Here is a 27,819-nt window from a genome sequence, read left to right as displayed (position 1 = left end):
GGGTAGTGATTATTACTACCCGGTTCTCACAATGTCCTTTTTCTCTACTCCTCTTTTCCTACTATGGGTATTACGGGCCTATAATCCGTCATAGGGCTGTTAGGAGTTCAGTTATACGACCTCTCACTTTCAGCTCCTCAGCCCAACTGCCAGTCCTTTTCTCAAACCAGAATAGATCAAGGGGAGTCTCTGGAGCTCCCTCTTCTGGCCGGAGATGGTAGTGCAGTCTTGCTATTCTAGTATTTGTATTTGGTGTCAATAACTATTTTTGTGGCAAATACCCCTAGGGGCGCCACATCACAAAAATTCCCCATTAAATGTCACCTGCTTAACCCAGCCGGTCACCATTCTGGTCACTCTTCTCTGAACTTGCTCCAGTTTGTTGATGTCTTTTTTAAAATGTGGTGCCCAAAACTAGACACAGTATTCCAGATGAGGTCTGACCAAAGAGGAGTAGAGGGCAATAACGACTTCACGTGATCTAGACTGTATGCTTCTGCTAATACATCCCAGGATTGTATTTGCCCTTTTTTGTTGCTTCATCACACTGTTGATTCGTGTTCAGTCTGTGATCTATTAGTATACCCAAGTCTTTTTCACATGTGCTGTTGCTTAGTTCTATTCCTCCCATTCTATATATGTTTTTTCATTTTTATTGCCCAGATGTAGTACTTTGCATTTTCACTGTTAAAAAACATTCTGTAAGTTGCTGCCCACTGCTCCAGTTTAGTTATATCTTTTTGAATCCTCTCTGTCTTCTCTAGTATTAACTATCCCTCCAATACAAATGATGAATCTGGACCAATGCGTTTAAAAGAATTCCCATCTATTGTCATAACACAATATCTAATCTAGTGAACCACTTTAATTGGCAATTTGAAAAATGATTCATAATAAGCGCAAAATGTAAATTTCATTTTATCCATTTTCAAGCGGAGGTGAAGACAAAGTCGTTTTTCTTACATTTCTCTAGCCAGATGACTATTGGAAACACATGCAAAAGTCTCTATTTGTCAGTGACTTCAATTGATTTTCCCACATGCCTTGAAGTCAGAGGAGCAGAGTGCAATGAATACAAACAGCACAGTTCTCCAAAACAATGTGACATGAATTAAAAGTGCTGCATTTTCTACTAAGCTTGTCTTACATTCAAATTGGAACATGTGGCTTGTGTGAGACTGTCAATTTCACGCTTAGCACATTTATAACATGCGTGTTGATTCGTTTTCCAAAAAAAATCCATAAACTCAAGTATATAACTCTGTATTACACATGTATTATATTTTCTCCTTTAAAATGATGTTCGTTAGTGAAGCCAGTACATTAGGACTTGGATGTCGTATGTTTGGGGTGTGAATAAATAGAGTATAACTTCCAACAGGGGTGTTATTTGCAGTTTTTGGAGTGTTCTTGTTTAAAACAAAGAGATCATTTAAAATATATGGGTAGTGGGATTAAAATGTTAGAAAGTGCAGTAAAATTCAACCCGGACAATTTATTTCAATTGGGATTATTTTGCCAGCTAATAGACACCAGAGTCAGTACATGTGTGGTGGTGATGTATGACTTAGTGGCTGTCCCACAGGTCTAGCACCCCTTAGTGGCCGGAGGGCTTCTGGCTTCCAAACAAGACACTTGACGTGACATTTACTGGTCTGCTTGCTGCAGTTTTGATGAATTCTCTGTTTTATGTGCTGCAGATCTAGCAGTTCTCTGAATGCTGAGCCCTGTATAATCCCGCCCACACCACTGATTGGCAGCCTTCCGTGTACACTTTACATTGGCAAAACAGCTGCCAATCAGTGTTGGAGGGCATGGTTATACAGAGCAGGAGGACTACATGACATGAGACAGATGGTCCTCTAGTGATCATCTCCCTCTGATAAAACATTGATTTGATTGACACAAGAACAAACAGTCCAGCACCAGCAAGTGACACATAAATAAAGTAAGGGTCTCTGCACCTACATCAAGCTGTTCTCAGATTAATTAGCAATACCCTGCCCACACATTCTCTTTAAACAGTTCAAAGGTGTTTACAATGTCCTCCAATGTGGATGTCCCAAAAATGGGACACTCCTTCGCTAGTAGATAAATCGAGCTCTTCCCTAATGAAATGTAGTCTTTGACATTGACCACCGCCTGTACTCTCCCTTGTCATAGCTTGCACCCATCTTGTACTCCAGCGAAGTCTCCGTCACCAACGCCATTGTTACATTGCAGACAGACTCTACAACACAAGCCCACTTCTTTCCTGCTTCACATACAGTCCCAATATGTGTACCGTCTACTTGTCCACAATAATACAAGACAACACCTCCAAGGGATTATCCAGGCCAGATCCCACTGCATTCTCTACTAGCCCACAAGGAATCCCCCAACCACTCTACTGGAACTGAATATAGCCTCTCTCTGGTCTACCACCCTTACCTAACACTGGTTTCTTGGCTGACACTTCAGCCATCATCTGTGAGGGGGCAACCCTCACAGAGCACTTGCCAGCCCACCTACTAAATGGTATAACTCTGTCAGACCCAGAACACTACTGGTAAAATGCTAAATCACCCCTCACCAGGTGCCATGTAGCACAGAACTGGACTGCTTTCTGCTCAATGGTCCGATTAGACAACAAATGGCAAATTCTCACAACATTATTCCACAGGATTCTCCATCATGATTTGTGAGTTCTGGTTCAATATCTTGACACTAAAAACCTTCCAAGTTTTTGTTTCATTCAACAATCGGAGACGTAGGCAGTAGTGATGAGCTAACGTGCTTGGATAAGGTGGTATCCGACCATAATAATATATTCAAGTCCTCGCGGCTGCATGTCTCATGGCTGTTCAACAGCTGCTACACATGCAGGGATTGTCTAACAAATAGACATGCAGCCGCGGGGACGTTAACATATTTTCTGAGCACACCGAAGACACTCTGTTAGCACATGAGCATGCTCGGATAACACATTAGCTCATTACTAATAGGCAGTCACTAATATGTAACCCTCCTTAAATGCTACCCCACTTGCTCCTGTTATAGTTCTTGCTGCATCATCATGCCCCCAAATATTATACGTCGGAATATTGGTGCTAAATAAAAAAAATCCAGCAACAGAAATATTAGTTTATAACTATAGTTCCTGCAAAAATAATAGTGCCACACAGTGGCTTAAATAGTACATTATATGTTATAATACAATATTATATAATAATGGATCATGATAGATAATGACCCCTTAAAGGGAATGTCACCACGTTTTTATCACCTAAATTGAGAGCAGCATAATGTATAGAGTCAGAAATCCCCATTCCAGTGATGTGTCACTTACTGGGCAGTTTAGTGTAGTTTTTATAGTTTATTATTATAGGACTAGTAAACCTGCTGCCAGGTACTTAAGCATGTTTATGAGCTCTGTAAAACCCCACACCCAGCACTGATTGGCAGCTTTGGCAGCTTTTTTGTACCCTCTGAATGGGCAGAAACTTATGGGTGGGGCAGAAGAAAAACACTGGTTTTATCAAAATGACTGCAAACAGCCCAGTAAGTCACAAATCATAGGAATCAGGGTCTTCGCACCTACATTACGCTGCTCTTAGATGGGGCATCAAACACCTGGCGACAGATTCCCTTTAACATGACAATCCAGTTAGTATAGAGATAGCCAACAAGAAAGAAGGTCAGTTGACTCCTGGCTCTAACCTGAGAATGCAAATACGGAAGTGGAGTAAAAAGTGGTGCCATCAGAGAGGATCCTTTGCTTTTGTCTTGTGTGACTTTAATATCAGTTGCTCCCTTTTAAATAAATGGGCTTTTAACATAATGTCTCAATGAATACACTATCAGCCCAGTTCAATATCACATTTCCACCTACTTTTTGTCTATTTTTTTCTGTTTTAAGTCTGTTTTTTCTTTTATGCCAAATTGTTATTTTAAGTTGATTCTATTTTGTAGTCTATGTTCTACTTATTTGTCTATTTTTTATGTTCACCATTGGGTGTGTGTGGTGTTTATAATTCAGATGTTTTGGGGTGATTATTTGCGACTTTTTAAAAAGTTTTGAGCTAATGTATTTTTTCTTTGAAATTTTTACGCAAATGTTACAGTTTCATGCAACATTTTAAAAGGATCATGCACTAAAAAAAGCATAAACAACTTAATGACGGAAAAAAACAGCATTTGTTTTATTTTGTGCAAAATTATTGAACGCACGTGCTCAAATTTGAAGAATTTGGAGCAAAAAGCAGTTAAGTCTACCGCAAAACATTAAAAAGAAAAGCAACTTTAAAAAAAAATGCAAATGAATTGGGCCCTTTAGTCACAACTTTCCATACACCTCTGACATTGGGGACTTTATAACCAAGTTTAGAAATGTGATTTATTATGTACTGTATATGTACATTATACATTTATGTTTGTTTTTATACATCGTGGTGTGTAATATTTTTACCTCCACTATTTAGAATGTATTCCTGTTGGAGAAATGTCTGGCTGTAAATCATTACATTCATACACTGTTCAATAATTCTCCGTCATTCCATTGAAACTAAAGTCATAATATTTGACTTTGATTCCAGACTCTACTTTCAGGATTAATAGACTATGGAGCTTCATTTGCATAAATATTCAGCATCTCAGGTCTGAAGGTCACAGTCATTCAGATTGGCAGTTGTCCTTTTGCCCTGCATAAAGCCACGCATAATCAGTGTGGGCACACATCGCATGCCGCAGGATTACATTCACACTCTGTATATGTGAGATACACGGGAGTATTTCAAGCTGTAATATTTAGCAGCATAGATCGAGCTTTATTTATAGTGTCGGTGCCAATAAAGTGTCTTGCTGTGGTTAAGTCATTAATTGGTATTCAATTACGGTGACATTTTTTTTTTCCCAGAAGTCTTACGAGGTCCACCGAACGTGTTCATCAGACAGGCTTACGTAGCCAAGTGTTTCTTCCTATTAGGTTGTCTCTGTCTGAAAGATAAAGAATCACATGTTATTACTGGTTCGGAGAAAATAGAGGCAGAATACTTTGCTTATATTGAAAAGGACCTCAGTACTTACCAGTCACTTTAATGGGTATTTGTCATGCATGAGTTGCTAGTACAGGTAGTTGCTGGATATTGCTTTTGCATTTCTTTATTATTCAGATGGATCAGGAGTTGAGCGATGAACAATATGGCTGCCGTTGTGCATGAGGTTAAAATAGAAAACCCTGCATCATATTTTAGGATGTATGTCATTCAGTTGTATGCATGCTGTATTTTTTCTTTGGACAGTCTCGCTCCGCGGAAAAAATTGGACATGTGCACAGCCTCAAAGAATAACAGCGGTCCGAGTGCGATCCAATGTTTTATCGGATTGTACTCAGACTGAAGTTACGGTTGTCTGCAAGACTGCACGAGTCCTGCAACTGAGGACCTTATGCCATTGAGCATATTTGCATGTCATGGCAAATAACAGCAATTTAGGTTGAGGCTCAAGAGTAGTGATGGGTGAACCTGAGGATGTTTTGGTCCTGCGGGTTCAGCCGAGCATCTAAACAAAAATTCAGTTTGGGTACCAGAAGGGTACTTGGACCCCATTCATAGAAATGGGGGGCCAGATCATCTGTTTGCCACGCTGTCATCTGTATGACAAAGTGGCAAACATGGGCTCTGATTGGCAGTAAAATCATTAGCCACCAGCTGTGACTGGTGGTAAAAAAGTTACTGCCGACCACAGGCGTTGGTTAATGAGAGAGCATTACGCTCATCAACCTGCGCCTGTTGTCACTGATAACAGCGAGAGCAGACACCACTGATGGGAGTATTCATCAGCCAGCGCATTTGCTATAAATAAATAAATCCAAAATTTATGCAGACAGCTGTAGGTCGATTTTAATAGCCTAGTAAAGGATCATGAACATTGCCCCCTCAGACAAAAACATGCACCAAATCTGGTGCTTACCCTCGCTCTTTCCATTTGCCCTGGTGCATTGGCAAGTGGGGTAATAGTTGTGGGGTTGATATCAGCTGTTTTATAGCCTAGGGGTTAGTAATGGAGAAGAATCTAAAATATGATCCCATCACTAACCCCATAGTTAGATTGTAAAAAAAACCACAGCCAGAATAAAATCCTTTAATTGAAATAATAACACACACTACTTTATTTGAAATAAAAATAAAAAGCACAGTTATACTCACTTTTATGCCTAATGCATTGTAGCCCATGTCCCCTGGAAAAAAAGAAAATAATAAACAACCATAACCCTCACCTGTCCAATGTGAAGATAATCCATACTTTTCCATGAGGATCCAGATGATTTGGATAGCGGTCACATCAGTGATGCGACCGCTCACACTGACAGAGAAGCATAATCACTCTTGCGGTGTGTAGTGCTGAGCTGCTGTGAGAAAGTTACCTGGAGTTCAAAGTGGAGGAACTCAGATGACCTAACATATGGCACCGCTCGCTGAGTGAGAACACGGATCCACATGGGACAATATGGATTATCTTCACGTCAAACAGGTGAGGGATATAGTTGTTTATTATTTTTCTTCTTTTCCAGGAGATATGGGCATCAGTGGAGTAGGTTTAAACATGAGTATTATTGTTGTTTGCTATTTTCTGTCTTTTACAGGTGACATGGGCTTCAATAGATTAGGCATAAAGGTGAGAATAACTGTGATTTTTTATTTCAAATAAAGGAGTCTGTCATTATTTAAATTAAAGGATTTTATTCTGGTTGTGTCTTTTTTACAATCTAACTATGGAGTTAGTAGTGGGGGTGTCTTACAGACGCCTATCCAATACTAACCTTTGGGCTTGATGTTAGCTGACATTACAAAGTTGACATGAACCCAACCCCACCCCACTTGCCACAGCACCAGGTAAAGTGGGAAGAGCCGGGCAAAGAGCCAGAGTTGATGAATATAATAGATGCTCCTTTTCTGGGGCTGCTGTGGGTTGCTATTTTTAGGCTATGAGGGCAATATCCATGGCCCTCTACCAATCTGAATACTAGACCTCAACTGTTTGCTTTAGTTTCGCTGGTTGTCAAATATGGGGGAGACCCAAGGTCACTTTTTCAACTTCTTTATTTAACCCCTTCACCCCCGGAGCTTTTTCTGTTTTTTCGTTTTCGTTTTTCGCTCCCCTCCTTCCCAGAGCCATAACTTTTTTATTTTTTCGTCAATATGGCCATGTGAGGGCTTATTTTTTGCGGCACAAGATGTACTTTTGAACGATACCATTGGTTTTTCCATGCCATGTAACAGAAAACGGGAAAAAAATTCCAAGTGTGATGAAATTGCAAAAAAAGTGCAATCTCACACTTGTTTTTTGATTGCCTATTTTGCTAGGTTCACGAAATGCTAAAACTGACCTGCCATTATGATTCTCCAGCTCATTATGAGTTCATAGACACCTAACATGTCTAGGTTATTTTTTATCTAAGTGGTGAAAAAAAATTCCAAAGTTTGCTAAAAAAAAAAAAAAAAAAAATGTGCGATTTTCCGATACCCGTAGCGTCTCCAATTTTCATGATCTGGGGTCAGGTGAGGGCTTATTTTTTGCGTGCTGAGCTGGCGTTTTTAATGATAGCATTTTGGTGTAGATACGTTCTTTTGATCGCCCGTTATTACATTTTAATGCAATGTCGCGGCGACCAAAAAACGTAATTTTGGCGTTTTGATTTTTTTTCTCGCTACGCCATTTAGCAGTCAGGTTAATCCTTTGTTTTTATTGATAGATCGGGCGATTCTGAACGCAGCGATACCAAATATGTGTAGGTTTGATTTTTTTTTAATTATTTTATTTTGATTGGGGCGAAAGGGGGGTGATTTGAACTTTTATATTTTTTTTATTTTTTTAATATTTTTAAACACTTTTTTTTCTTAATTTTGGCATGCTTCAATAGCCTCCATAGGAGGCTAGAAGCATGCACAACTCGATCGGCTCTGCTACATCGAGGTGAAATACAGATCACCTCTATGTAGCAGAAATGGTCGTGTACTTTGAGCGCCGACCACAGGGTACAAAACAGCTGACATGTCGCGGCTTTAAGCTGGGCTCAGCGCCGGAGCCCACCTTAAAGCAGGGGATCTGCCAGCTGACGTACTATTCCGTCAGCTGGCAGAAAGGGGTTAATAATTAAAAAAGCAGGACCCCTCTATTCTTGATAACCAGTCATGATAAACCTTACAGCTGAGGGTTGCAGCCCGTAGCTGTGAGTTTTGCCTGCGCTTATTGTCAAAACTGGAAAAGACCCACATTATTTTTTTTAAATTATTTATAGCACAGGCACTGGGTGATGAATACTCTCATCAGCGGTGCCTCCTCTCGCTGTTATTAGTGGCAGCAGGTATAGGCTGATCAGTGTAGTACTCTCTCATTAGCCGATGCCTGTGCCCGGCAGTAACATTTTTACCACCAGTTATAGCTGCTGGCTCACACTGTCATCTGACAGCATGGGAACCACAGCTCTATGACCAGCGGTAATGATAGAGGCACCGGTGTTTCTTGTGCTGTCATGCGGATGACAGCGTGATAAACACCGAATGTTCAGGGTGACAAACCCGATTAGTAACATGGGCTTCCTGGAGAAGTCCGTGTTCAGGGTCCTTGCACGAATACTTGGTGTACTGTACAGACCCTGAACTTTACTTGCTCAACATCCCAGGATGCCACAACTCGGAAATCTGAACACAACTCCTTTCTTTTTAGAAGTTGCTTAGGAATAGTGTTGAGTGATACCTTCCGATATGCAAAGGTATCGGTATCGGATTGGATCGGCCGATATCCAAAAAGTATCGGATATCGCCGATACCGATACCCGATACCAATGCATATCAATGGGACACAAAATATTGGAATGGTTCCCAGGGTCTGAAGGAGAGGAAACTCTCCTTCAGGCCCTGGGATCCATATTCATGTATAAAATAAAGAATAAAAATAAAAAATATTGATATACTCACCCCTCTGACGGCCCCGGCTCTCACCGGTCCAAGTGTCAGCCTCCGTTCCTAAGAATGCAGAGTGAAGGACCTTCGATGACGTCGCGGCTTGTGATTGTTCGCATGACCGCTCATGTGACCGCTCACGCGACCAATCACAAGCCGCGACGTCATCGAAGGTTATTCACTCCCTGCATTCTTAGGAACGGAGGCACCGCTAAGCGCCAGGGTCCGCCGGCGGGGTGAGTATATCAATATTTTTTATTTTTATTATTTATTTTTTACATGAATATGGATCCCAGGCCCTGAAGGAGAGTCTCCTCTCCTCCAGACCCTGGGAACCATACGCACCGCACACTTACGATTCCGATTTCCGATATCGCAAAAATATCGGAACTCGGTATCGGAATTCCGATACAGCAAATATCGGCCGATACCCGATACTTGCAGTATCGGAATGCTCAACACTACTTAGGATCGAAAACTTTAATGAGTAGTTGCTTACAGTTCTCTAAAATAATGTGCATAGACACACACAGGAGATACTCTTTCAGGACTGCAATTTTTTGCACTTTCATTTGTCCACTTTTACAAGGCCCATAATATTTTTTTTTCTAATGATACAGCTGTAGGGTTTGTTTCTTGTGAGACGAGGAATAGTTTTAAATTACACCATTAAGTTTGCCATTAAACAAAAAAGGGTGTTTTTTAGATTTATTGTGAAATTTTATGGTGTTTAATGAGCAGTAAAAATTACCTGGCGGCCACATGATTCTTCAGGTTAGAAGGATTAAAATATTACGATACTGGAATCATTCTAACCAATATAGATGTTTAGAACTTTGTAACAAAAAATTGGTTTATATCGCCATACTAAATAATAGTTTTATTAGAAAGATAAATTTATTGAAACTGTATTTGTAATGCTATATTTTTGTTTTTTGGGGGGGCAAGTTAAATAATTTTATTTTTACATTTTATCTTTTTTTTTATTATTGTGAAAAGATAGAACATGTAAACGTGTATATACTGTATTTCTATTTTGTTCATATTTTTTAAAAAACATTTTTTAGTACTTTTGCTTTCATTTTTTGTCACCTTTAGTTAATTGAACCTTCAATTGTTTAAATTCTAGAGATGAGCAAGCACTTAAATGCTCGGATGCTCGTTACTTGAACCAAGCATATTCTAATCGTCAGAAGCTCCTTTCGAGCAACGAGTAGAATGGGAGTCAATGGGAAAGCAGAGCATTTTTCCGGCAGGCCCTACAAGGAGGTCTGAGGGGCAGTGACAATGTTCAAATATATGGAAAAAGTGCTGAATGGAAGGAGGACAGCATGGGGAATACCCCAGGAAGCATCTCTGACTCCCAGATTGCTGCTGAGGACAATGGTGTCAAACTTTTTACTCTAGTTTAAGGACTGACAATAAAACATTGTTGAGAAATTGGAGTTTACAGGAAAAAAATGTTAGGACACATTTTTTCCTCTGTAATGACTTGTGTATAAGGCAACATTTAAAAAAAATTTTTTAAAAAATATACTTTAAACCAAAATTGATTTTTTAAAAAAAAAATTGACATTTCAGTATACTTTATGAAGGAAGCAAGAAGTCCCAAAAAATAGGGACTCAGATTTACCCTGTATTAGATATAAAAGAGGGTCTCACACACATTTTGCTCAAATTGTAATGTAGTGGTACTTCTAGACTCATAAAGGCTCATAAAGTGTAAATCCTGTCCAAAATTCAGCAAAGGCGAAAGAGCCTGTACATTATGACCCCCTTGGTGGCACTTAAAACCTGCTCAGGCAAGTCTCTAGTGGCAGAGCAGCACAGCACCTCCGAGGCATAGAGGAACAGCTCATGCCAGGTGTCCATTTTGCAACAAAATAGCTGAAGGTCCCAGAGGAATTAGGGAGTACGCTCTTTCTGAACCACAGGCTACTGCCAACTTCGCTGTTACAGCAGCTTGGTCTGGTTCCAATATTCCTCTGGTCACTCCCTCAGGAGTCCCACGAGATGCTGCCAACCTTGTTATCTTGTTGCCCACTAAGCATGTAACACTGAATTACTAATTAAATACAGAAAAAATTATAAATGCTTTTTAGGAGTATTATAGACCACCATAACGGGGTCTGTACCACAGGACTGGCGTATAGCAAACGTGGTGCTAATATTCAAAAAGGGGACAAAAACTGAACTAGGAAATTGTAGGCCAGTAAGCTTAACCTCTACTGTGGGTAAAATCCTGGCAGGCATTCTAAGGGATGCTATACTGGAGTATCTGAAGAGAAATAACCTCATGACACAATATCAACACGGGTTTACTAGGGACCATTCCTGTCAAACTAATCTGATCAGCTTCTATGAAGATGTAAGTTCCAGACTGGACCAAGGACACGCAGTGGACGTAGTGTATATGGACTTTTCAAAAGCTTTTGATATGGCACCACACAAAAGGTTGATACATAAAATGAGAACAATGGGAATAGTGGAAAATATGTGTAAGTGGGTTAAAACTGGCTCAGGGTTAGGAAATGAAGGGTGGTTATTAATGGAGCACACTCAGACTGGGTCACAGTTATCAGTGGGGTACCACAGGGGTCAGTGTTAGGCCCGTTTCTTTTTAACATATTTATTAATGACCTTGTAGGGGGCACTCAGAGTAGAATTTCAATTTTTGCAGATGACACTAAACTCTGCAGGGTAATCAATACAGAGGAAGACAATTTTATATTACAGGAGGATTTATGTAAACTAGAAGCTTGGGCTGATAAATGGCAAATGAGCTTTAATAGGTATACATGTTATGTCATACACTTGGGCAGAAGAAATACGATGTATAATTACTGTATGTGCTTAATTGTAAATCACTAGTCAAAACTCACTGAAAAAGACCTGGGTGTATGGGTGGATGACAAACTCACATTTAATGGCCAGTGTCAGGCAACTGCTGCAAAGGCAAATAAAATAATGGGATGCATTAAAAGAGGCATAGATGCTCATGAGGAGAACATAATTTTACCTCTATACAAGTCACTAGTAGTGTTGAGCATTCCGATACCGCAAGTATCGGGTATCGGCCGATACTTGCGGTATCGGAATTCCGATACCGAGATCCGATACTTTTCTGGTATCGGGAATCGGAATCGGAAGTTCCCAGTATATGGTTCCCAGGGTCTGAAGGAGAGGAAACTCTCCTTCAGGCTCTGGGATCCATATCCATGTAAAAAATAAAGAATTAAAATAAAAAATAGGGATATACTCACCCTCTGACGCGCCCTGGTAGTAACCGGCAGCCTGCTTTGCTTAAAATGAGCGCGTTCAGCACCTTCCATGACGTCACGGCTTCTGATTGGTCACATGCCGCTCATGTGACCACCACGCGACCAATCACAAGCCGCGACGTCATCCCTCAGGTCCTAAATTCCCTTCTAGGAATTTAGGACCTGAGGGATGACGTCACGGCTTCTGATTGGTCGCGTGGCGGTCACATGAGCGGCACGCGACCAATCAGAAGCCGTGACGTCATGGAAGGTACTGAACGCGCTCATTTTAAGCAAAGAACGCTGGCGGTTCACAGCGGTAAGGTCCAGGCTGCGTCGGAGAGGTGAGTATATCAATATTTTTTATTTTAATTCTTTATTTTACACATTCATATGGATCCCAGGGCCTGAAGGAGAGTTTCCTCTCCTTCAGACCCTGGGACCATCAGGGATACCTTCCAATACTTGAGTCCCATTGACTTGTATTGGTATCGGGTATCTGTATCGGCGAGATCCGATACTTTGCCGGTATCGGCCGATACTTTCCAATACCGATACTTTCAAGTATCGGACGGTATCGCTCAACACTAGTCACTAGTTCGACTACACTTAGAATACTGTGCACAGTTCTGGTCTCCGGTGTATAAGAAAGAGATAACTGAACTAGAGCGGGTGCAGAGAAGAGCATCCAAGGTTATTAGAGGATTGGGGGGTCTGCAATACCAAGATAGGTTATTACACTTAGTGGAAAAACAAAGGTTAAGGGGTGATCTTATTACAATGTATAAATACATGAGGGGACAGTACAAAGACCTTTCTAATGATCTTTTTACTCATAGACTTGAGACGTGGACAAGGGGGCATCCTCTACGTCTGGAGGAAAGAAGGATTAATCATAATAACAGACGCGGATTCTTTACTGTAACTGCAGTGAGACTATGGAACTCTCTGCCATATGATGTTGTAATGACTGATTCATTACTTAAATTTAAGAGGGGACTGGATACCTTTCTGGAAAAGTATAATGTTACAGGGTATATACACTAGATTCCTTGTTAGGGTGTTGATCCAGGGAACTAGTCTGATTGCCGTATGTGGAGTCAGGAAGGAATTTTTTTCCCCAATGTTGAGCTGTTTGCCACATGGGATCAATCTCAGCCCCCCGACGAAGCCCACGCGAAACGCATGTAGGGGTTACACATGCGACGGGCATCACAACTATGGGTAAGAATTATTAACTTTATGTGAATCTCAGTGGATGCCATGTGTTAATACGATCAGCAGTATGCCTTATTATATGCTACATGGACTATATTATACTTGACATGGCTATCCCTGTTATCACCATTTAATTCTGGGTATATTGAAGCACTGTCACTTTATTGGCAATGGAATATCTTTTTACTTTATCATGCTTTGTTGTGTTGTTTGCCTGCATGTGAATTGCTGCACCTGAGTCTTTGTCTTGCTAAAAACTCTGTTTATGATACAACCATATTTTATGTTGTTTCCGTGCCTTACATTTAGAAGTAAAATAAAAATGATTTTACTCTTTGGATCTTGGTACTCTAATTTCTTGGTTGTCTACAACCTTAAAAACTATGTTACTATGTTAAAATGTAACAAAATCACATAATACTCTATGGATGAGTAATATAATACTGAAAAAATTTTTAAGCTTTTTTGGTGATTTGTATACCATAGAAATGTACCCCAGAGCATGTAATACTTTATGGATGAGTAACTGAACACCAAAAAAATTTTCAACACATTTTTGGTCTCTTATATAGTACTAAAATGTACAACAGAGCACGTAACTTTATATGGATGAGTAACTGAATACAAAAAAAATGTTTAAATGCTTTTTTGCCTTTTTTGTCCTTTTATAACCCCTGATGATGTAATACAGCCAGTCGATCACGGTAATGCCACTCACAAGATGGCTATAGCATTACAGTGACTTGCAGACAATCCCCGCATGCTGATTGGCTGTGTAAGAGGCTCCAAACATACGGGGCAGAGATTCAAGTAAGAAATTGAAAGCCTGCTATTGCTCACTGAGTGCCGAACACATCTGAGCACCCATATACTTCAGTGATATCCGAGTATCACCGAGCACGTTCGCTCACCCTTATTGACTTGTACTATGTGCTTCAATACTATTCCATCAACTGTTTCATTTGTAGTAATCTGTAAGCATCAATTATATTAATATTTGCTCTTATAAATGTAAGAAAAAAAATTTAAAGTCAAATTGTCAATGACCATAAATTGGCATTCATCATCTGTAGACATGCATATGAAAAATTGTTCAAATTTCATCCAGAAAAATGGACGATTTTATCAAATTTTTATCCAGTTTTCACTTGTGTGTTTGTTTTTTACATCGCTGTGACATTTGTGTGATATCCATTCATGATCTGTTTTCATATATCTACATTAAAAAATGTACATAATCGAATACAATTTCCAGTGTTTAGAATAGAAATATATCCTCAAAAATTGGATGGCACTTGGATGTTCTGTATGGGATCCAATTTATTTTTTGCGTACCCATAGACTTGATGGTTGAGTCTCATTTGATACAGATAAGAAACTAGTGCATGCTGCGAATTTGTTTCTCCTGGACTGTCAGAAAAAGGTAGTAATCATTCATCTGAACAGCTCTATTGAATAACATGGGTCAGTGTGCTGTCCATCGAAAATCGTCACATCTGATCTATGAAATGAAAAAAGATAACACGACACTAGAACTCGCAGTGCTTTCTGTTAGTAAAACAGCCAGATCTCAAAACTGAAACCTACAGAAAGCTTATCGATAGGTGTATAGTGCCCAGCTATAAACAATCACATGACACGGAGGGCAGAAGAATAAAGAAAGCAGCACCCATTATTTTGATGAAAATTAAGTCCTTTTATTTCATATTTCAGGACATAGGCAGGGTATGCAGGGAGTTTAGGGGGGTGCAAGGAGGAAGATGTGGACGACGGCCATTTTGCGTTGTTCTAACGCTTCTACGGGAAAGGTCCCATAGAAGCGTTAGAACAATGCAAAATGGGACAACTAAAGAGGGTTCCCCGAATTCTCTTATAAAGTACGGTAGTTCCAATTTTAAAGTAAAGATACAAGCTTATATTAAGCACGTCAAATAAAATGAGAATAAAAAATGAGACAACCCTTAAACTAATGAAGAAGACTGCCTAGAAGTCTAGCCTTCTTGTTATGCTGTTGACACTGTGTGGAATCTGTATCTCACTGTGCATTTCAGAGACATAGCACAGAGTTAATTGTTTTTCTATGGGTTCGGCATTACTGTTACTTATGCTACATTTCCATGGAGAGCTTTTGGTGCATTTTCTATTTAAATTAGCTTATTTGCATTTTTTCATTGCATTTTTGTGTGCATTTTTTTTACATTTTTTTAACTACTAGCATTTTAACTACTAGCATTTTTTAACTACTATAACCATGCATAAGTATATAAGGGGACAATACAAATATCTCTCCGAGGATCTGTTTATACCAAGGAAGGTGACGGTCACAAGGGGGCATTCTCTGTGTCTGGAGGAGAGAAGGTTTTTCCAGCAGCATAGAAGAGGATTCTTTACTGTTAGGGCAGTGAGAATCTGGAATTCCTTGTCTGAGGAGGTGGTGATGGCGGACTCAGTTGAGGGGTTCAAGAGAGGCCTGGATGTCTTCCTGGAGCGTAACAGTATTGTATCTTACAGTTATTAGGTTCTTTAGAAGGACGTAGATCTGGGGATTTATTCTGACGGAATATAGGCTGAACTAGATGGACAAATGTCTTTTTTCGGCCTTGCTAACTGTTAGGCTGCCGTCACACTAGCAGTATTTGGTCAGTAGTTTACATCAGTATTTGTAAGCCAAAACCAGGAGTGGGTGATAAATGCAGAAGTGGTGCAGATGTTTCTGTTATACTTTTCCTCTATTTGTTCCACTCCTGGTTTTGGCTTACAAATACTGATGTAAAATACTGACCAAATACTGATGGTGTGAAGGCAGCCTTACTATAACATGCGTTTTTATCGCATCTTTGATGCTGTATTTTTTGTATATGTTTGTTGTGTCATGTTTTAAATAATGCTGCTTTGTTTTCATACTTTCTGTTTTTTTCCTATGACAAAACTTTATTGCTATACTTACTGTATTTTTTGGACTATAAGACGCACCGTACCATAAGACGCACCCCAAATTTGGGGTGAAAATTGCAGAAAAAAATATTTTTTATAAGATGGGGGTCCACCATATTGCCCGAATTTAAGATCTCTTACCTGAGGGCAGGCAGTGGCAGAGCAGGGTCAAAGGAGGCATGGTGTCAACAGAGGTGCGGTGATGCTGAAGCATGGTGGGCGGTATGGCGTGCACCTGAGCAGGGTCCCTTCCTGCTTAGGTGGGCGACGCCATGGCATGGTGTCCATGGGGAGGTTGCGGCAGTGCTGTGGGGGTGGCAGATGTGCGGTCACTTCCTCAATGAGGTGACGCTGCGGCCCGGTATCCAAGGAGAGCAGCAGAGCTGTGTTAATCATCAGTTTCTCAGTGGTGGCGGCCATCTTTCTGAGGCCGCGCATGCGCAGATTGAGTTTTCTGCTTCCCAGGGCTTCAGGAAAATGGTCGCAGGAGGCCGCGCGTGTGCAGATGGAGATCGCGGCACCCATTTTCTTGAAGCCGAGATCTCAATCTGCGAACTCGGCTTCAGGAAAATGGCCGCTGCGATCTCAATCTGTGCACTCACTGCCTCCCGTGGCCATTTTTCCTGAAGTCCCAGGAAGCAGAAAACTCAATGTGCGCACGTGCGGCCTCAGGAAGATGGCCGCCGCCTCCGGGAAAGCCGTGACTCACCCAGCTCTGCTGCTCTCCTTCGATACCGGGCCGCGGCGTCACCTCAGCTGTGGAAGGGACCCTGCTCACGCCATACCGCTCACCGCGCCTCATCATCCCCGCACATCTGCCGCCGCCACATTGCCGGTAAGCCTGCATTCCAACTATAAGACGCACCCCCATTTTCCTCACAATTTTTTGGGGGAAAAATTGCGTCTTTTAGTCGGAAAAATACGGTAGGTGCCAAGTGCTTGTGTTTTTGATGCAATTGCTCTTTGAAAATGTACCACAGCCACATGTGTTTGTTTTACTTGTGAAATTTCTGCATCTCATGTAAGTCTATTGGGAAATTATGCACAGATAACTCAGCATATCCGCAAGAGAAATTGACGTGTTGCAGATTTTAAAAAATGAATCACAGATGAGTTTACGTTGCATTAAAAAGAAGCACAGTGGCCATGAGATTTCTATAAATCCAATCCTCTTTGCTACGACTGTAAAACATTGTGTTTTTGACGCAGCAAAACCATGCAGCTTCAAAAACCCATTGTGGCAAGGTAGCCTTATAGTCACCAGCAGAGATATATAAGTGATTAAAGGGAACCTGTCACAAGTTTTTTCATGTCTGAACTAAGAATAATGCCTGTGCTCCGTTCCAAAAAGGGGTATATAACCCCCGGAATCCCCATGTATAGCACCCCCCAAAACCTTTTCTAATTCTCCCGTGCTCTATCTAAATATTGATGATCTGGTACAATAGTTATCCTGGCTTATGACCATTGTCCTCCTGGTCTGATTTACGTGGATGAGTTCTCCTGCGTCATCCACATATTCAGGAGATGTCTTGCGCCGGCACAGAGACATCACAGGTTCGTGCCTGGGCACTTTATTCTGCCCCAAGGCAGAGGAAAAAGTGTACAGATATGAACTGGCGATGTCTCTGTGCAGGTGTGACATTTTGTCCAACTATGTGAATGATGTAGAATGCATCATCCACGTCAATCAGAGAGGGAGGACAGAGTTCAGCAGCCAGGAGGGATAGACGCCTCAGCAAGGACGCCTATCAGAACGGACCGGCAGGATTTAGATATAGCATGGGAGAATTTAAAATGGTTTTTGGGGTACACAGGGGGAGTCAGAGGTTTATATACCCGTTTATGGAATGAAGCAGAGGCACTGATTAAGATACTAGCTAGCTTCATATATAACATACAAGAGAAAAAATGAGCAAATACCCTGTTGTAACTAAGTAAAAAGCAAAAAGTGCATCTAAATAACACATAGTTTTTAGTAATACTGCTTTTGATCAAAAATAGCATAAAAGCCATACGACCACGACAAGGTAACTCTGATCAGGACAGTCCTACACTGTCTGATATTAAAAACCCTGCCATGTGTCAATGTTGACCTCAGTGTGATCACTCTAGTTTACTTCAGACATGAAAAACTGGTGACAGGTTCCCATTAACGGATGTTCAACTTGCAAGACTCATTAACTCATGTAACATTGCAGAGAGAATGGCTGATGACAGTGTGTTAGGACTGGCAGAATGCACCGAGTAAATAGTGAGATGATATTTGGTGCGTTCGCAGCCCGGGGTCCACCGTGCAGGAAAGAACCTGCTGCTGGCAAATGGAGGCACTATATGGAGGTGGAAGCGAACTCTGTTATGTCACAGGGTCCCGGTACTGCACAAAGAGCGCAAGCAAGGAGTCACAGAACTCAATCCCAAGACTCGGGAATAGAGTTCGTCTAGACCACTTGCGCTTGACACCGCTATCAGGTGTCAGACTATAACAAATAATAGTAAATTAAAGCACAAGAGTGCGAGCAGTGCCGCACTGGCGGACGCCACCAACCACCCAGACTTGGGTTAGAGAAGCGCTCTATTAGTGCACGGCGCCGCACTGGCGGTCACAGCAATAGACGCTGTATTGTGTGTCTTTATGTTGATAGCTTAGTCGGGCGCTAGACAGCAGACATTCACCTTTTGTGAGCAGTCATACACAATGGAGGGGATGTTTAAAGAATGACTTGCACTCATCAACACACACACATTTTCAAATGTACACTAACGCATGGCTGTGCAGTCATGCAAACCTTTTATAGCTGCAGCAAGTACAGGACCTTCCCAGAAGGACCAATGAGAGGCTGCCACAGAAGTTGAGCACCTCCAGGACCTTCCTAGAGGACCAAAGGGATTTGCTGCAGTATCTGAGCATGTGACCCTTGATCTCCAATGAGAGACCTTACCCAGGGCATGCTCAGAAGAGGAAGAGTAGGCATTAGTCCCAAAAATGTCTGCTCGCTGCTGCCCAGTACTGGCTACAATGGCATAAGCTGGAAAGGCAGCAGTAACCCTTTGCACAGAGTCAGACTGAGCGAGACGCTGGGACCGACGTCTCCGCTGAGCAGACTCTACTGCGGCAGGAGAAGACTGGGAGACCGCAGGGGAGATGGCCCGAGATTCCCCCTGTGCAGAAGCGGGAACTTGACCCCTAACACAGTGATTTGTGTGTGTTGCCCTTTTTTTGGGCTGTGTGACAAAAAGAGAAATAATTTACTGATATTTTAGTCATTATTTTTTACAAGAAAAAATGCTTTCAAACTTCTGCCATTTTTTACATGGTTCAAAATGTCCAAAGGTGTGGAGGATGAACTCATGGCACAGGGTCCACCATGTGTAAAAGACCACTCATTCCTCACCTTAAAAAAGAACTCCCATCAAAGTTTTAAAAGTTTTGAAAAAAAAACATTGAAGTGGGATGGAACCACCTAAATAGTACAACCCACTATAAATGTATATGACATCAAAAAATGAGAGGTAACATTAAAACATAACTTTTTTTCTAAGTCCATTAAAAACAACACAATGTGTCAATGCTATTTAAAAAAGTAGGAACTCCAACTTTGTATGGGGTTAAAAGACTGACATAGTCAGTGGGACCCGCTTCCTGATGGACAGTTAAACAAGTCAGTGGGATCAGAAATTTGATTCACAATTAAGGTACCGTCACACTCAGCGATGCTGCGGCGATATAGACAACGAGCCGACCTAAACTAGATAGCTGGAGTGTCGCTGTTTAGGTCGCTGTAGAGACGTCAAACACAGCAACTCCAGACCGATGCAGGAGCGATCCAGTGACGTAACGGCGACTCACTTCTCGTTCTCGCTGGTTGTTGGCTCCATTACATCCATTGTTAGTGTCGTTGCTTTTGATGTCAAACATGACGATACACGCCGACCTGGCGACGAAATAAAGTTCTGAACTTCTAGCTCCGAACAGCGATGGCACAGCGGGATCCAGATCGCTGCTGCGTGTCAAACAGAACGAGATCGCTATCCAGGACGCTGCAACGTCACGGATTGTTGTCGTTCTCTTTGCAAAGTTGCTGAGTGTGACGGTACCTTTAGGTGGGTGTGATGTGGACTGGTCCAGGGAGTCCGAATTTAATCTTATAAAACTCCAAGGTTATTAAAAAGAATCTGTCTTGTTCACAGTCCAAAATTGGATAGTGCTAAACAGAAATTAATGGGATTGATCCTGACACAAGTAGTCTGACAATGGTCAGAGATATTGTGCAAAGATAGTCAGAACATGGATAACACCAAGCCGTGATTAATGACCACAGTAAACATAGGATGCACAGTTGCAAGCTGCACATAAATTTGCAACTTTTCAAAGCTTTTACTCCAGAATTCTGGCTTGAAAGCTTTGATAAATTGGCCCTTTGAGTTTATACCTTCAGTACCTGGTATTATCTGCTAGGTCAAACCTGATGGGTGGATCCTCAAAGCTCTTGGTTTGGTTGCTCAGCTTCTATACAGCATGGTCAGATGGTGGTGAAGCAAGGTAGATTTGGATATAACAATGAAAGTTGGCTCAGTGCCATAACAGGAGACTCAAACAGGAAACACAGGATCCAATGAAGCATAACAGACTTATGAGTGAGGAGAGCAGCACAACAGCATGATTCAGCAATAGACTAGAGCTAAGTTTGCCACAGAGTCCAATGCAGATATGCCAACAGTAAGGCCCCCTTCACATGTCCATTTTTCATGTACGTATATTGTCCATTTTTTTAAGGACCGCAAATATAGACACACGCACACCCTTTGTATTCAGTGGTGGTCTGCACGTTAGGTTTTCCACATGGACCATGTGTTCATGTGAAAAACCCACAGACATGTCCATTTTTTACCAGGACCATGGACAAAATGCATGCCGTACACTTCCACACAGATGACACATGGATGACATCCATTTATCATCAGTGTTACACATACCGGTTCCATGGAAAAGCAAAACAGTTGGCGCTCTTCCTAGTCACTGGGTGCTAAAGACAGCTCTGATTATTGTTACCTGGTCTCCCTGAGCTCATCACAACCAGGCAACAATGATGAGACTTGCATTTAGCACCTGCTGTGTACATCGTGTGAAAATAAAAAAAAATGGTGTGGGCTTCATCATAATGTTGATAAACAGCAGAGGGAAAGCCCACTGCTGGGGCTGGTGTCACTAATCTGGAAAAGGGACAATATCCCAAAAGGTTCCCAGTCTACTAACAACAGCTCACAGCTGTTGCTTAGCCTTTACTGGTTAGTTTACAGATAACCCCAGAAAAGCATGATGTAGGTACCCTTATAACTTCAAATCAGCAAAGTCTAAACAGACAGCTGTGAGTTGATATTAATAGCCTGGGAAGGGGCCAGGGATATTGACCCCCTCCTAGGCTACCAACATCAGCCCTCAGCAGCCCCCAAATGGTGCATCAATAAGATTAGCCTAATCTGGTGCTTAGCCTTGCTCTTCCTACTTGCCCAGGTGTGGTGGCAAGTGGGGTAACAGGGTTGGGGTTGATGTCAGTTTTGTATTGTCAGCTGACATCAAGCCCAGGGGTTAGTACCGGGGTGATGTTTTTAAGACACCCATTTACTAACCCCATGGTCATTTTGTAAAAAATACACAGCCAGAATAAAATCCTTTAATGTGAAATAAACACACCCCACCCTCATTTACAATTCATTACTGTAAAAATGAAAATAATCAAAAACATATTCCTCAACTGTCCGACGACAATTCATTTGTACCACGAAGAAGTCCAGCTCTGCTAAATCTGAATTACAGTTTTGTATTGTCAGCTGACATCAAGCCCAGGGGTTAGTACCGGGGTGATGTTTTTAAGACACCCCCATTACTAACCCCATGGTCATATTGTAAAAAATACACAGCCAGAATAAAATGCTTTAAGTGAAATAAACACACCCCACCCTCATTTACAATTTATTACTGTAAAAATGAAAATAATCAAAAACATATTCCTCACCTGTCCGACGACAATCCATTTGTACTACGAAGAAGTCCAGCTCTGCTAAATCTGAATTACATGGCTGAGCAGTGGTATGATGGGACTTCTCAGCCATGAATCTAGGATATACTGAGCTGAACTAGGGGCGCAGCTTTAGTGTCAAGTGGTAATGTCATAGAGGTTACCACCGGTCACTTTCAGCTGCTCCCACCCACGCTCAGTTCAGTGTGAGCTGGCCAATGAACTATGGTAACCTTCATGACGTCAGCGCTAGCACTGTGAGAATTTTCTCATGGTGCTAGCGATGGACTCATTTAGGTAATCGCAGTTTACCTGGCCACTCACAATGAGCTGCCTGTGGGAACCACAGCTTCAGTGACCTGCCTTGGATGCCAGGCCACTGTTCAGCAAGGCATCCAGATAAAGCAGAAAAGGATTATGACGTGGGGCAAATTGATTATTGACAGGTGAGGAATATGGGTTTTTTATTTTTAATTTTACACTAACAAATAGGTTAAAGAGGATGGGGAGTGTTTCAAATAATTTAAAATAAAGGTATATGTCTTTCAATTAAAGGACTTTATTTTGGTTGTGTATTTTTAAAAATATGACTATGGGTTTAGTAATGGGGGTGTCTTTTAGACGCCTCTCCATTACTAACCAGTGGGCTTGATTAAAGCTGCCATAAAACAGCTGACGCCAACCCCAACCCTAATACCCCACTTACCTCCGCACCAGGGCAAGAGGGAAGAGTGAGGCTAAGCACCAGTGTTGGTGCATCTGATGTTATTAGCCTGGGAGGAGGGAAATATCTATGGCCCCTTTCCTGGCTATTAATATCAGCCCACAGCTGTCTGTTTAGCTTTTGCTGATTAGAATTTATAGGAAGACCCTACGTAATTTTTTTCTGAGGTCCTACTACGTAATTTTTTTTAGATCCCCCTGTAAACTAACCAGTAAAAGCTAAGCAAAGAGCTGTAAGCTGGTATTAATAGTCTCAGAACATTTAGGGCTAACGGCCCCTTTCCCAGATTATTTATATCAGTCCCAGGCTGTGCCTGTCCCCATCGCTCGCCTTGTTGCCCAGATTACTTCTGATGGTGAAGACGATGGGCCACGAAAAATACCAAACATATAAATATACTCACACATACAACAGAGAAATGCGCCAGGAAGAGGAAAATAAGGTTAAATCAAAGTAGGAGAAGAAAGGGAATTATCACACACTCAAAACCTAGCAAAAGGCCCAGATAAATCCACCAATCGCCTTCTCCAATAATAACCACCAGTAACCTTCAGCCATGCAGCAAAAGCTACTCTGACAATTTGTGCTAGCCAGGGCCCAGATTATATAAGAGATGGGAGTGGCTAACAGTGCACAGATGAGAGCCTTAATGCAGAAAAGCTTCTAGGAGCTCTCAACTGAGCAGATTAACCCCTGCACTGCTAAAAGAAACTTGCACCCTTTAATATGAAGGTGAAGTGCTTCTAATCAGTGCAGGAGTAGGAGAAATCAGACACTGTGGTCTACTGGCTCCTTTCTGTCGTGGTAAACATCTGACACCAGAGGGCAACTTTACCTCTGTTGGTTACTAAAATTACACGGGAGCCAACGCCATTATTTAAAAAAAAAATGTAAATAAAAAACAAGTACAGAAAAAACACACACAAAGCACTGATTATATAGCACACTGACATATTTATATCTATCTATCTATGTATCTATATAGAGAAATGCAAATTGTCTCTTCAGAGAGAAAGAGGACTAGAACTCTATTGCCACCTATTGGAAGTAGCGATCCTAACAGTCAATGTCGACCCTTTAACGAGCCTTGTCACATGACTTAGGATAATAGTCAAACCAGAATCTCAATTTGCAGACACTGTGTTTCGGGGTACTGACCCTCGTCAGGGCAAAGTGGAGATCTGGTTTGGCTGATTGAGAGGCGTCTGACCGGGATCCAAGTAGTATTGTTTCTCCTTGCGGAGAGTGACATCTATATAGAGAGAAATCCTGACTAGCACCTCCTAAGTGTGGACAGGTGCAATCTGCAATAACTGCATTATATGCAAAAAGAAATCACAGCAGCATTCTATATAAGGCCGGTTTTACACGTCCTGATATTTCCAGTACCAGAAAAAACAATACCAGAGATATCTGCAGATATAATTTGTAGCAATTTATTCTACAAATTTCATGATAATAATAGAAACCCATGTGCAAAGCCAAATGCATAGGCACGTAACAACAGTAGATAATTTACCTGTTATAATATTGCGCTCCATCACACAGGCTATGGGTTCGTCAAAAATCATTATTATTAATTAATAACTGTGACTGGTTCAGTGAAGGGGTAATTAATCAAGTAGCTCGTTTTAGTTTTAATATGCACATTTTCTTTATATATTGGTTCAATTAATATGTACCCTTGCCGGGTTTTATTAGATACATACATCAGTGCTGCTTAACATGGCATATGGTAGCGTACATTTTCATTATACTGTGAACAGTGCATAGTCTGATGTCACTCCTGTACATCCTTCACATTTCAATAACCGGTTAGTAAGTTACAGAGGTACAAATCAGCTGAGAAGCTTATTGTACATTTTCCTGGAGCTCTGTGACCATCTTGGTGTTTGGAGACAATACAAGGCACTGTGCTAACTCCATTGTTCAAATTTACAGCCAAAATCCCAAATATGAAAGCTCAAGGCTTTCCATATTCTTAATACTCTACTGTGTAGATAAGTACCCATTTTGATGGTTGTTTGAACAATAATAATAATAATAATGATAATAATTTTATTTATATAGCGCCAACATATTCCGCAGCGCTTTACAACTTATAGAGGGGACTTGTACAGACAATAGACATTACAGCATAACAGAAATCACAGTTCAAAACAGATACCAGGAGGAATGAGGGCCCTGCTCGCAAGCTTACAATCTATGAGGAAAAAGGGGAGACACGAGAGGTGGATGGTAACAATTGCTTTAGTTATTTGGACCAGCCATAGTGTAAGGCTCGGGTGTTCATGTAAAGCTGCATGAACCAGTTAACTGCCTAAGTATGTAGCAGTACAGACACAGAGGGCTATTAACTGCATAAAGTGTATGAGTCAGCGGAGATTTTATACTTTATGGCTCCAATGCAAAATCATACCCACCTACCATGTATCATTTAAATACTCATTTCATCTTATGTGGCAGGACATCTTTTAGTGAAAGGGAATCTGTCCCCATGTTTTTACTTCCTCATCTACATGCAGCATAATATAGGGAAAGAGACCCCAAATCCAAAGACAGATCACTTAGTTTACTGGGTGCAGCAGTTGTGACACAAAAAATTTAGATGTAGAAGGCAGCAGAACTGAGAAAGCTTCTCCCGCCCATACCAGGCTCTATATGTACATAAAAACCTAAAAAAATTGAGCCGCAGCATATGTCGCTTTGAGTGAAATGCATAAGAGTGCATAGCTCTGTATATTCATAGTCTATTGACAGTGAGCTGCTTATCACAGGAGGGGGTGGAGTCAACCTAGCAGTCATGTGCACATCAGACCTGAGAACGATAATCTCCTAGTGATAAAACATTCACTGTTAGTAAACACAGCACACAGCCTGATAAGTGACACATTGTTGAATTCAGTGTTTTAACCCCTAATCCATGCTGTCCTCAGATTACATAACAACAATCTGCTAACAGATTCCCTTTAAATAGTCAGCTTTAAATATTCAGCTCAAAGGATTAGAAATATTTTTTTCCTATGTTGAGCTGGAGCTCCTGACGATTTGTTGATGGTTATCATCTCTGGCAGTAATGTTTGCTAGGGATGAGTGGACTCGTGGAAGTTCATGTTCTGGTAGCTGACCCAAACTTTATTCCAAAGGTGGGGGGCTACACTGTACCCGAACTAAAACCTGAACCCCATTGAAAGTAAAGAGGACCCAAACTTTTGAGCTGGAAAATCTCTCTGTCTCTGCAGCGAACTTTCCCCGGAACTCTGAACATTGCAACGGATTACCTGGAGAAGTCCGTGTTCGGCGCTTAGCACTGGACACTAAATGTCCAGTACAAAACTGAACTTTTAAGTTCAGGTTCGGTCATCTCTAATGGTAGAAACAAGCAGTTGCTGTAAGTTGGCTACGGATAGGTCATCAATGGTGGTGGACAACCTCTTTAATGCCAAGTCCAACTGCAGCTATTTTTGTATACACCTTAAATTAAAGTTAATTCATAATTTAATACAAAAAACTACTGTAAAAATATTATAGATAAAACTCAAAATCTACCAGTGGAACATCAACTTACAGAAAATTGCTGTTTTTTATTCCAGTATTGGTGAAAGCCTGATAGGGAATTTTCACCATTATTAACAGCTGTCAGGAAGACACTTTTGGATAAATGTTAAGTTTTTAAGTACTTATTGAAAATGCCATTTAATGAACTACTTTATACTCATATACACCTGCCATATACATGGCTTACATCTACCATATAAATCACATTAGATGCACAGTATATTTAGCTCTCCAAGGAAAAGCGCCCACATACAGAAGTATTTTATTTGCTCTATGGATTCATAAAGTAAAGAAGAAGCAGTGACTATGCGCTAATGTCTCAGATTCGCCTCATAAATTCTCCAGCTTTCTGACAGGTAACATGTATTTGATTAAGTTTCTAGTGTTAGTAAATTAAGCAATAGACTTGTTTCAGGATTGGAAATTACTTTTAATGAGAGTGTTGTAATTAGAGGTATCTGTTTTGCTACATGGTGGAGATCAGCACCATTGACCAGAATGGCAGGTGAAATCTTTCACAGTAATGGGTTTTAGACGTATTATAATAATGATGTCTAGAAAAAAAGGCTATTTTTCATCACTTTCTGTTGTGGTATGAATTTATTCCACCTAGCAATTTATAATGAATCCCGATTAAATTCCCATCAGGTCTGAAAGTGGAATCCAGAATTGAATATAAACACATTATTCCATGTTTTTATCATATAATATTACAGCATGTAAAGCCAACGCGGATTTGTTTGTCCACATGAATGTAAAAGGCAGCTGAGTGTCGGTATCCAAGAGAGGCCATTACAAAGTGTGAGCTATGGTGCTCTGGCTCCATACATTGTGCACTTTTTGAGGCCGCGTTACTTGCTAACAGCAGATGAGCATGGGTACCGATTATCAAACCATCACTGATCTAATTTTGATGACCTAATGAATATATCATTAATATTGTAGTTTTGAACAACTCTTTTAAATTCAGTACCTAAAATTGAAATGTAACTTCTAGAAAACGTTTTTTACGGTGGGGGCACTAGTCTACATACAATATATATTATTATTATTTATTATTATAGAACCATTTATTTCATGGTGCTTTACATGTGAGGAGGGGTATATGTAGTGAGGAGAGCCAGGCTAACCATCCTTCTTGTGTGTCTGGGCCGGAACTGTTG

General features: G+C 41.0%; 1 protein-coding gene across 1 annotated transcript in view; it reads left to right on the top strand.

Moving 5' to 3' along the window:
* The window catches only part of GABRB1 (gamma-aminobutyric acid type A receptor subunit beta1), an 891,901-nt gene that overhangs the window by 178,341 nt on the left and 685,741 nt on the right, over positions 1–27,819 (top strand). The gene's annotated exons all lie outside the window — the stretch shown is intronic.

The sequence above is a fragment of the Ranitomeya variabilis genome, chromosome 1, assembly GCF_051348905.1.
Source record: "Ranitomeya variabilis isolate aRanVar5 chromosome 1, aRanVar5.hap1, whole genome shotgun sequence".
Taxonomy (NCBI): Eukaryota; Metazoa; Chordata; class Amphibia; order Anura; family Dendrobatidae; genus Ranitomeya; species Ranitomeya variabilis.
Note: the sequence above shows the minus strand (reverse complement) of the source record. Positions and strands in the feature narration are given on the sequence as shown.